Below are 12179 nucleotides of genomic sequence, written 5' to 3'. Positions count from 1 at the left end.
AAGTCTCTGCATCAAGGTAGATGGATTTGTGACACAGAGATAAAAGAGATTTAGACACCAGAGAGATGTGGTTACAGGGCGAACAAAAGGTGGAACAGAAATATTCAATGGGTCACAACCTTGTGCAAATTCAGGCAAAATGGACGACGCTAACAATAATGGATACCAAAGGCATTACAGAGAAAGCATTTGGCATCAGATCATGAAGTAGCGTCAGTCTGAATGTAAATTCTGGCTACTACTTGCCAAGGACACAAGCAGCAGAACAGTTTTAGACCACCCACCGAACAGCATTTCATGGCTCGTCACTGCAATAAATAGGAATTCATTGGAATTTGTAATACAGGCATGGCGAACATTTAGTGAAACGTCAATATTCGCAAAGTCTGGGACAATCACACTGACAAAAGTGATATTGGAAGAGGAGTTCAGAGAATTTTTTTCAGTGTTTCTTAGAATAACACATTGTGCAACTGGCGAGGGACGTAACTGTCTCAGAGCGACTGTGTGTGATAAAACTTAGTGAATGAGTAATGTCACCTGGAGAGATCCTCTGGGAAATTTTGATAAAGTGCAGTTTAAAGAAATATAAAGTTTTAAAGTGAATCACAGAAAGGACAAGCTACAACTAGAAACAAAAATAGCCAATTACATGAGTTGGAGAGGAGAACTGACCAAGATAAACAGGCTAAACAGACTGAAATATGTGTCTGTAAATGAACAGTGGAAAACATTTGAAGGAACAATGTAAAATACTTAACAAAAGGACATCCCACTGAAACAGACTAAAACTCAGCAGGAAATCCCCACCAGTCCCTCACTCAGGACAAAATGGATCATTTTAGATTATGAGACTGAGAAGATCACCACAAAGTACTTAAAATCCTGAAGTGAGAGAGAGTTTTAGAGTAAGTTTTAAAGGGATTGCAATGGGTCTGCTTGCAGGAGGAGGGCAATGGGAAGGGGAATTGTTGTCAGGGTTTATTGACACAATAGGAACAGGGAGAGGTGAAGGTGCTGGAGGTGGTGAGAGTGTTACAGAGAGTGGTCAGGGACTGAACGGTGTTACAAAGCCAGTACGGATTGCTGCAGCTGGAGGGGTTTACAGAGGTAGGGAGGGACATATGTATTTTTATTTATTCATTCATGGGATATGAGTGTCACTGCCTAGACCAGCATTCTTTGATGCCATGCTAATTACCCAGAGATTGTTGGGGCCCTGGTGGATATATATAAGACTTTGCTGGACACAGGTGAAGTGCTGAATGACTGGAGGATCGTTAATGTGGTTCCTTTGTTCAAGAAGGGCAGCAGGGATAGGCCAGGTAATTACAGAGCAGATAGTCTGACAGCAGGGGGAGGGAAATTATTGGAAACTACTGTGGGGATGAATCGACACTTGCAACGATAAGGATCAACTCGGTTTATTCATCACGGATTTGGCAGAGGAAGATACTGTCTGAGGAATTCAGTTCAGTTTTTTTTTTAAATGGTGCTTAAGTATATCGATGAAGGCTATGCAGATGATGTGGTTTACATGGACTTGACTAAGTCCTTAAACAAGATCCAACATGGAAGGCTGGTCCAAAAGGACTGGGTTCCAAGGCAAGTTGGCAGATTGTATGCAAAACTGGTGGATAGAATACTTTCACCATCGGGTGTACCATAGGGATCTGTGCAGCAACCATTGAACATTAATAACTCGGATGTGAAAGCAGAAGGTGTCATTAGTCGGTTTGCAGATGACATGAAAGGTGAGGGTGTTGTTCACAGTGAGGAGGATGGTCTCCGTCTGCAGTCCGATGTCGATCAGATGATAATCTAAGCAGAGTTTAGTTCTGATCGAAGTGAGGTAATACTCTGTGGGAGGTACGATTAGTGAAGTACAGACATAATAAACGATAGGTCCTTGCGGAGTACTGAGGGATACAGGGACCTAGGTGGACAAGTCCATAGATCCCTGAAGGTGTCAGCACAGGGAGACAGGGTGGGAAAGGCACCTCAACTGGGAGCGGTAGAGGGACCCATATCCTGGTGGGGTGAATTGCTAGAGCTGCTTGAGAGGATATAATCTGGTCTGGCAGGGTGCTGGACCTTAAATAGACGTAAGGCCAGTAAGAAGATTGAGGCTGGTACACGAGTTAAAGACAGCAATTTCAGCCGACAAGGCAAGCAAGAACATAGCAGGGAATGGGGGAAAACTGATGATTAAACTGCATTTATTTCAATGAAAGGGGCCAGACAGCTAAGGAAGATGAACTCAAGGCATGGATTAGAACATGGGACTGGGGTATCATAGTTATTACAGAAACACAGCTGAGGGAGGGGCAGGACTGGCAGTTCATTGTTTCAAGGTAGAGATGCTACAGGAAGGGGAGGCAAGAGAGGACGTGTGGTAGTGGGTTTTGATTGCATGAATCATCACAGCAGTACTGAGAGAGGATATTCCTGTGGGATCGCCCAGTGAAGCTATATTAGTGGAACAGAGAAATAAGAATGGGTCATCACTTTGATATGATCGGATTGCTGACCCCGAATAATCTGTGGCAGACTGAGGAACAAATATGTCGGGTCATCTTAAATATCAACCATAATAATAGGGCTGTTATGGTCGGGGTTTTTAAACTTTCCAAACCTAGACTGGGACTGCCAGTGTTCAGTGTTTAAGGGAGGAATTTGTTAATTGTGTTCCAGAAAACTCCCAATCAATACGTAAATGGCCTGAAAAGAGAAAGGGGCAAAACCTGACCTCCACTTGTGAATTAAGGTAGGGAAAGGGACTGAGATGTGAGTGGGAAAGCATTTTGCCAAAGTGACCACAGTTCTAGTAGTGTGAAAATAGCTTTGGAAAAGGACAGGCCTGGTCCACAAGTGCAAGTTATAAAATGGAGCCTGACCAATCTTGATCGTATTTGCCAGGAACTTTCAAAATGTGATTGGGGAAGGGAATTATTTACAGGGAAAGGAAAGTTTGGCAAGTGAGAATATTTTAAAAGTGAGATAAACTGATCGATAAGCGCCAGCATGTTCCTGTTTGTGTGAAGGTCAATGCTGACAGCATTCAGAAACACTGGCTGTCTATTGAGGGTCTGGTCAAGGAAAAGGGGGCACATGTCAGGTATAGCCAGCTGGATCAAGGGAATCCCTGAGGATATACAGGGGCTGTAGGAATACACTTTGAGTCGAAAACAAGAATGGAGAAAGGCTAAATGAAATAGCCTCAGCAGAGAAGGAAAGGGGAATCCAAAAGTGATTGTTTCAGTATATTAAGAGTGCATAAGTAACTCAGGACAAAATAGTGTCCATTAAAGATCAATGAGGCCATCGATGTGTGGAACTGCAGGATATTTGCTAAGATCCTAAACAATTTTTTTCACTCTACAACTTACTGTGGAGAAAGACTGGGGAACTGAGGGAAGAAGAGTAACACATTAGACCACAATTGGAGTTCTCTGCAATTCAAATCTCTCTGCTACAGGAAGGATGTTGTGAAACTTGAAAGGGCTCAGAAAAGATTAACAAGATATTGCCCGGGTTGTTGCTGAATAAGCTGGGGTTACTGATACTGGAGAATCAGAGACTGAGGGATGACCTTACAGAGGTTTATATGAACATGAGCGGTATGGATAGGGTAAGCATTCAAGGTCTTTTCCCAGAAGTTGGGGAGTCCAAAACTCGAGGGCATAAGTTTAAGGTTAGAGGTGAATGGTTTACAGAGGGGCTGAAGGGACAGCTTCTTCACACACATGGTGATAGGTGTATGGAATGAGCGGAGAGAGAAAGTAATGGAGACTGATACAATTACAACATATAAAAGGTATCAGGATGGGCATCTGAATAGTAAGGGTGTAGACGTATATGGGCCAAATGCTGGAAAAGTGTATCACAGGACACTGTGGGATGCTAGGGAAGAAATTGTGGAGCCCCTAGCAAAGGTACGTGTACTACTGACAGCCATGTGTGATGGGCTGGCAGGCTGGAGGGTGGCATCATGGACAGTGAAGGAGGTTTTCTGAGATTACAAAGGGATCTTGATGAAGGGAGTGAATGGGCTGAAAAACTCGAGATGGAATTCAATCTGAATAAATACGAGGCAATGCATTTGGTAAAACAAACAAGGATAAAGCTTATACAATTAATGTTCGGGCCTCGGTTAGTGTTTTAGAGCAGAGGGACCTCCGGGTCGAGGTATATAATTCTTGAAGCTTACATCACAGGATGGATAAGACAGTGCTTGGCATGCCTGACTATTGCTCAGTCCATTGAGTGGAGGATTTGGGACGTCATGTTGAGATTGCGTAGACATTTGTGAGGCCTGTTCTGCAATACTCTGCCCATTTCTGGTCGCCCAGTTAACAGGGAGGATATTATTAAGCTGCAGGGCATTCAGAAGAGATTTAACAGGATATTACTGGGTATGGAAGGATTGAGTTCAGAAAAATGGCTGGATAGGCTGAGTCTTTTTCCACTGGATCCTGGAGGTTGAGACATGATGCTATAAAGGTTTATGAAAAAAATGAGGTATATACATCAATTTAATGGTAGTTGCCTTTTCCTCAGGATGGGGGAGTCTCAAGAGGAGGGGTCACATTTTTAAGGTTAGAGGAGAGAGATGTTCAAAACAAAGATATGGGGCAATTTGCTACACAGAGGGTGGTTTGAGTGTGGAATGAACTTCCTGAGAAAGGGGTTGATGTGGGTACAATTACAATGTTTAAAAGATATTTGGATAAACAGGTGAAGAGGGAAGGGTTGGAGTGATATGGGCCAGAAACAGGCAGCTGGGAAGAGTTTAGTTTTAGATTATGGTGGATATCAACTGAAGGGTCAGTTTCCATGCTGTATGGCTCTATGACAAGAATATGATTTGATTCCATTATTGAAGAAAGGATCAGGGCTGGGTCCACTGATGTGCATCATTGACATAAACGATTTGGTTGAAAATATAGGAGTGATTGTGCGAAAGTTTGTTGATGATCAAATTAATGGTGTCGTGGGCAGTAAATACGGTTATCAAAGGGGATCTTGACCAACTGGGCCAGTGGACCAAGGAATGAAAGATGGAGTTTAATTCAGGTGTTGGATTTTGTTAAGACAAACCAGGGAGGACTAATACTGTTAATGGAAGGGCTCTGGCCAAGGTTGTTGAACAGAGAGAGAGAGAGAGAGACCAGGGGGTGCAAGTTACACTGTTCCTCGGAACTGGCATCACTGGTGGACAGGGTGGGGAAAGTGACATTTGGCACATTTGCCGACCTTGGCCAGCACTTTGTTACATACATTGGAGATATTTGTAACATTGTCCTAAATACTTCCCTTGGGCAGAGGAGGCCACGGGGTGACCCTAAGAATGGTGAATAACCAAGGGTAGGTGAGTCTAAAACTCGAGGGGATAAACAGGAGGTGAGAGAGCAAGGATTTAAAGAGGGAGCTGAGGGGGAACATTATCCACAGAGGATGATGCATAGACGGAACAGACTGCCTCAGGCACATGGGAGAAACAAGAACAATGACAACACGGAAAAGAATTTGGGCAGGTACATGGAGAGGAGAAGGTTTGAAGAGATAAGGGCCAAATGCAGGCAAATGAGACACATTCAGTTTAGGTAACATGGGCAGCATTGAGGAGTTGGAGCACAGGTTCTGTTTCCGTGCTGTATCACTCTGTATCCAGTTAAAGTGGATTAGTGTACCAAAATAAGGCATGTTATAGACACTGAAACAAGTTACAGCGATGGGGATGGTAGTCTGGAATGCAGTACATTTCAAATATATGGAGGGACTATCGGGAAGGGAGGAGGTTCCAGGGACAGGGACTATTGTAGGAGTTAAAAAAGACTGAAGACACTGGTGCACAAGCCATGCCACAGATACAGTGTTGCAGAGTAATTAGTCTTAGTACAGTGTTGGAGGGAGAACACAGAACAGAAAGATCCCAGGCAGCATTCCCAACCTCTCGTCGCAGGCCTACTTTCCCCTCTGTTGTACTGATGCTCACTAAGACAGCACAGGACTGGATTGATAGCTATGAACTCCTGATGCTGTCTCAGTGCAACAAAAGTTAAAGTAGATGTGGTGATTGAATTTGGGGTGTGTCGATACTGTGGTCCCCATCCAGCACTGTATCTATGTCATGTCTTGTTAGCGATGTTTGGAGGCCTCTCATTGCTCCCTGCTGTGTGCACTATCTTACCTCACTGCAGGATTTATTGAAGGCTCCAGATCTCCCTTCCCTTTGTCTCTCTGGCTGACCAACCATCTTCAATGAGGTGATGGATGAGACACACAACAGTTGGGAAGTCTATTAAGTCAGCAGCTTCCTGAGTACCTCCAGGAGACAGAGAGGTAGACAGAATGGGAAATTAGACTGATGCAGTGAGGGTTACACAAGGAGAATGGAAATGAGCCCCACAGATATCTGGAAAATCCCAAACTCCATCCCTGGCCTGTGCTGTTGTGTCTCTCTGGAGTGGAGAATTCTGTTGGCTCAGGATGTGGAGTAGCTGCAAGAGTGAGAGACACTGACAGAGGCAGCAATTAGACCCACACAGTGAGGGATACCACATGGAGATAGACTAAGTGATATCACTGGAGTGCTGGAAGACTTCAGGATCACACAGTCATGTTGGAAGAATGGGTTTAGCTTCATGTATCAGTGCTCAGAGATGAGCAACCAGTGAGCAGGTGAAGTGATGGCCTAGTAACATTATTGTTAGGGCATTTATCCAAACCCTCAGCTAATGTTCAGGGGAGGCAGGCTTGAATCCCATCATAAGATATGGTGGAATTTAAAATCAATAATTTTAAAAATAGCAATTAACAATCCATAAACAAATATGAAACCATTGCTGGTGTACAAATATCACAAACCCTTAGACAAGATTCCATACAGTTTGGAAACAGGCCTTTCAGCCCAACCAGCCCACATCAACACTCCGAAGAGTAGCCCACTCAATCCCATCTCCCTCGACCTAATGCACCTAACATTATGAGCAAGTTAGCATGGCCAATTCGCCTGACCTACGTGTCTTTGGACTTTGGGAGGAAACCAGAGCATCTGGAGGCAACTCACGCAGACACGTGGAGAATGTGCAACCTCCACACAGTCGCCCGTGGCTGGAGTCGAACCTGGGACCCTGGTGCTGTGAGGCAGGAGAGCTAATCACTGAGCCACTATGCCGCCCACTTGTCCTTTCGACAACGAGATCTGATCATCCTCATGTTGTCTGCATGACATACCCACAGCAAAGTGTTTGCCTCTCAATTACCCTCTGAAATGGCCAAGCAAGCTACTCAGCTCATGGGCAGCGAGGGCTGGGCAATAAAGGCTGGTCAGCCAGAGACACCCACATCCCCTACCTGATTTATAAAAAAAACAAATCCATTCGGATGGTCCCACTGGAACTGTGCTGGGACCAGTATCCTGGCTAATCATGTCAGTAGGTTTAAGGACAGGGCTTTAAACTGACAGAGAGGATGCAGGGACAGGGTTCAGGTCAAAGGAGCTTTCCAAATCCAAAGAGAAAAGGTGGAGCATCGGAACAGCATGGGAATGTGGCCATAGACAAGCAGGAAGGAACAGAATGGGACAGCGATTCACCAAAACTGTGCATCAGTGAATAGGATTGTGACAGGAAATTGTGGGAAAGAGTAAGTTATGTTTTTTTTAAATAGACGAAGTCTCATCAATAAGGCAGATGGATTTCTGACACAGAGATAGAAGAAATTTAGACACCATATAGATATGGTTACAGGATGAACAAGAGTTGGACATATATATTCAATGGTTCACAACCTTGCAGAAACTCAGGCAAAATGGACGACGCTAACAATAATGGGTAACAAAGGCATTACAGAGAAAGCATTTGGCCTCAGATCATGAAGTAGAGTCAGTCTGAATATAAATTATGGCTACTACTTGCCAAGGACACAAGCAGCAGAACAGTTTTAGTCACTGAACAGCATTCCATTGCTCATCACTGCATTACACAGGAACTCATTGGAATTTTTTGACAAACACGTTGTGATAATTTTGGAAAACTTCAATATTTGTATAATCTGGGACAATCACACAGTCAACATTGATATTGGAAGAGGAGTTCAGAGAATTTTTTTTTCAGCGTTTCTTTGAAAAACACATTGTGCAACTGGCTAGGGACATAACTCTCGCAGAGCGACCATGTGATGAAACTTAGTGAATGAGTAATGTCACCTGGAGAGATCCTTCGGGAAATTGTGATAAAGTGCAGTTTAAAGAAATTTAAAGTTGTAAAGTTAATCAAAGAAAAGACAAGCTACAACTAGAAACAAAAATAGCCAATTACATGTGTGTGAGAGGAGAACTGACCAAGGTAAACAGGCTAAACAGACTGAGACATGTGTCTGTAAATGAACAGTGGAAAACATTTGAAGGAACAGTGTAAAACACTCAACAAAAGGACATTCCATTGAAACAGTAAACACCTCAGCAAGAAATTCCCACTGATCCCTCACTCAGGACAAAAGGGATTATACTAGATTATAAGGCTGAGAAGATCACTACAAAATGCTTAAAATCCTGAAGTGAGAGTGTGCTTTAGGAGTAAATGTTAATGGATTGCAATGGGTCTGCTCGCAGGAGGAGGGCTGTGGGAATGGGAACCATGGTCAGGGTTTAGTTACACAATAGGAACAGGGAGAGGTGAAGGTGCTGGATGTGGTGAGAGTGTTACAGAGAGTGGTCAGGACCTGAACAGTGTTACAAAGCCAGTACGGATTGCTGCAGCTGGAGGGGTTTGCAGAGGTTGGGAGGGACATATGTATTTGTATTTATTCATTCATGGGATGTGGGTGTCACTGCCTAAACTAACATTCTTTGACCCCTCTGCTAATTACCCAGAGGGTAGCTCAGAGTCAGCCATATTGCTGTGGGTCTGGAGTCACATGTCGGCCAGACCAGGTTAGAATATTTGATGTCCTTCCCTAAAGGAGGTTAGTGAACTAGATGAGTTCTTCCTACTGATCAATGTTTTATGGTGGCCCCACCAATGTCTTTTACAGCCACAACATGACATCCCAACTCTTGCTCTTAATGCTCTCTCCAATGAAGGTAACCATCCCAAACGCCTGCTTCACCAGCCTGTCTACCTGTGACACCACTTTCAAAGAAATGTGTACCTGCATCCCTGGGTCACTGACTGATAACACTACCCAGGGCCCGAACATTAACTGTACAAGTCCAACCCTGGTTTGTTTCACCAAAATGGAACACCTCACCTTTATCTAATTAAACATCATCCGCTATTCTTCAGCCCACTATCCCAGCAGTACGGTTAATCTTGTTGTATTATATAAAATTTTCTCCACTAACCACTTTACCACGAATGTCAGTGTCACCCATGAAGCTTACTTACCAGGAAACCAATATTCCCATCCAAACCATTTATCCAAATAACAAACAACGGTGGACCCACTACACCGCTGGTCACATACCTCCAGTCAGAAAAACATGTCCCCCTTCACCCACTTGGCTCCTACCATCAAGTCAGAAAAAACACATGTCTCCCATCACCCTCTGTCTACAGCCATCAAGCAAATTTTGTATCCAGTTCACTAGCTCCTCCTGAATGCCATATTCTTTTTGCACTGATCTGAGCTTATTACCCAGTTTACCAGACAGAACATAGAACACAGACCAGTTCAGCCCAAGACCCTTCGGACATGATTTCATGCAAACCTTTTATCCAACTGTAATATCAAACTAACCTACATACCCTTCATTTTACTATTATCCATGTATCTGTCCAAGAGTCTATTAAATGTCCCGGATGTATCTAATTTTACAACCACCATTGGCAGTGCATTCCAATCACCTACCATTCTCTATCCTCTGATCCATCCTCCAATCACCTTAAAATTACACCCCCTTGTAATAGCCATTTATGCCATAGGAGGAAAGGTCTCTGACTATTCACTCTCTCTGTTTCTCTCATCACCTTGCTCACCTCTACCAAGTCACCCCACCCCCTTCTTCACTTCAATGAGAAAAGCCTTAGCTCCCTCAAACTTTCTCCATAAGAAATGCCCTCCATTCCAGGCAGCATCCTGGTAAATCTCCTGTGTACGCTCTCTAAAACTTGCACATCCTTCCTGTAAAGAGGGGACCAGAATTGAACACAATATTCCACGTGTGGTCTCACCAGGTCGCTATAAAGATGCACGGCTCTTAAAATCAATCCCCTTGCTAAGGATAGCCAACGCAACATATGCCTTTTTAACAAACCTACCAACGTGCGTGGTGATTTTGACATGGACATGGACCCCACGATCTCTCTGTTCCTCCGCACTGCCAAATATTCTGCCTTTCACCCTGTATTCTGTATTCAGGTTCGACCTACCAGAATGAATCACTTCACACTTTTCCAGATTGAACTCCATCTGTCACTTCCAGCCCAGCTCTGCGTCCTGTCAATATCCCAGTGCAACCGACAACAGCCCTCCACATTCCCCACGACTCCACCAACTTTGGTGTGATTGGTAAACTTACTAACCCACTCTCCAACATCCACATCCAAGTCATTTACAAAAATTAGAGAGAGCAGGATCCCAGAGCTGATTGTTACAGAACCCCACTGGTCACTGAGCTCCAGGCTCAATACTGTCCATCTGCTGCCACCCTCTGTCCTCTCTGGGCCATTCAATCCTGTATCCAGACAGACAGATTTCCCTGCATTCAAAATCATCCTTCTTTTCTGAATGAGCCACCAATGTATTCTACCATATCCTCAAAGAATTCAATATGGTTTGTGAGGCATGATCTGACCCTCACAAACCCATGCTGTCTCTAATTTAACTATGTCTTTCCAAGTAGTCATAAATCCTGTCTTTAGAGTCCTCGCCAATAATCTGCACACCACAGACATACGACCAAATCTGTAATTCCCAGAATTCTACCTCCGTAAAATGGTCCAGACTCTACAAATCTTCCCTCCTCTGCCATGTTCCCCAGAAGGGCACTGGAGGATGGTGGGGATTACAGAGATAGAGAGGGATATCAGGACAGGAGGATTTTGCAGACATTAGGAGGTTTGCAATGCCAAAAGGAGGCTTCAGTAATTGTGAGGTTTCATGGTGATGAAGGCATTTGAGGAGGGAGGGGGGATTGTAGGGAAATGAGAGGTTTCACAGTTTAGGTGTTTTGTTAGGACTGCAAGTGGTTACTGATTTGGGGAGGGTGTAAGCACTGGTGGATATTACATAAACATGTGGTTTTGGGTGCAATGCAGGAAGAGGATTCAGGAAGCTGGAGAGTATGGCGTCTGAACGAGGTTACACAAATGGGAAGAGTTGTCAGGAGTGGAGGTGTTTACAGAGACAGCAATGGTCTGATCTGGAGAAGAGGACCCAGATTGGGAGGGATGGGGGGACTGGAGGGGCTTTTCACAGGGAGGGAGGACCATAGACCCACAGGAGGTTACAGAAATGTGGAGAGCTGTAGGGCTGACGGGTTCATGGAGATGGGAATGTTGGGAGGGATGGAGAAGCTTACAGGGATAAGGATGTTAGTAGGACAGGACTGGATCACCGACAGGGAGTGTTTTAGGGAGCTGAGCAGATTACAGAGATAAAGAGGTTTGTATCGACTGGAAGAACAAACAGAGATATACAGGGGAGTCGTGACTGAAGATGGTTATAGACAAAGGAAGGCTTAGGTTCTGGGGGTTATGGAGGCTGTGGAACCTGGATTTCGTTTCAGAGATTGGGATAACAATTTTGGTCAGAAACAGTTTCACAGATAAGGGAGCATCGCACAAACAGGAGGAAGTAGTAGGGGAGGGTGACGTTTAAACAGATAGTGGTGTAAGAGCTGGACAAGGTTATGGAGATGGGTAGATGGTGGAGACACAGGAGGAGCTGACATTGACATGGGGGTGATAGTGACAGGAGAGTGTTAAATAGATAGTGGGTTTTGTAGGGACTGGATTGGGAGAGGCACAGGCATGGAGTGAGTTCGATAGATCAGTAATACTGCAGAGACCTGAGAGGATTACACTGATAGGGGTGGTCGGGTCTCCACAGACTGTTGGTGTTTAGGGACTGGAAGAGATTTGGTAGATAGGGAGGGATGTAAGAGCTGCAGGAGCTTATGGAGAGATGAAGAGTTGGAGCAATTTGCAGAGGTAGGTTTCTCAGACAGGAGT

This window comes from Chiloscyllium punctatum, chromosome 16 (genome assembly GCF_047496795.1).
Source record: "Chiloscyllium punctatum isolate Juve2018m chromosome 16, sChiPun1.3, whole genome shotgun sequence".
NCBI lineage: Eukaryota > Metazoa > Chordata > Chondrichthyes > Orectolobiformes > Hemiscylliidae > Chiloscyllium > Chiloscyllium punctatum.
The sequence above is the reverse complement of the archived record's forward strand: the minus strand, read 5'-3'. Positions refer to the sequence as shown.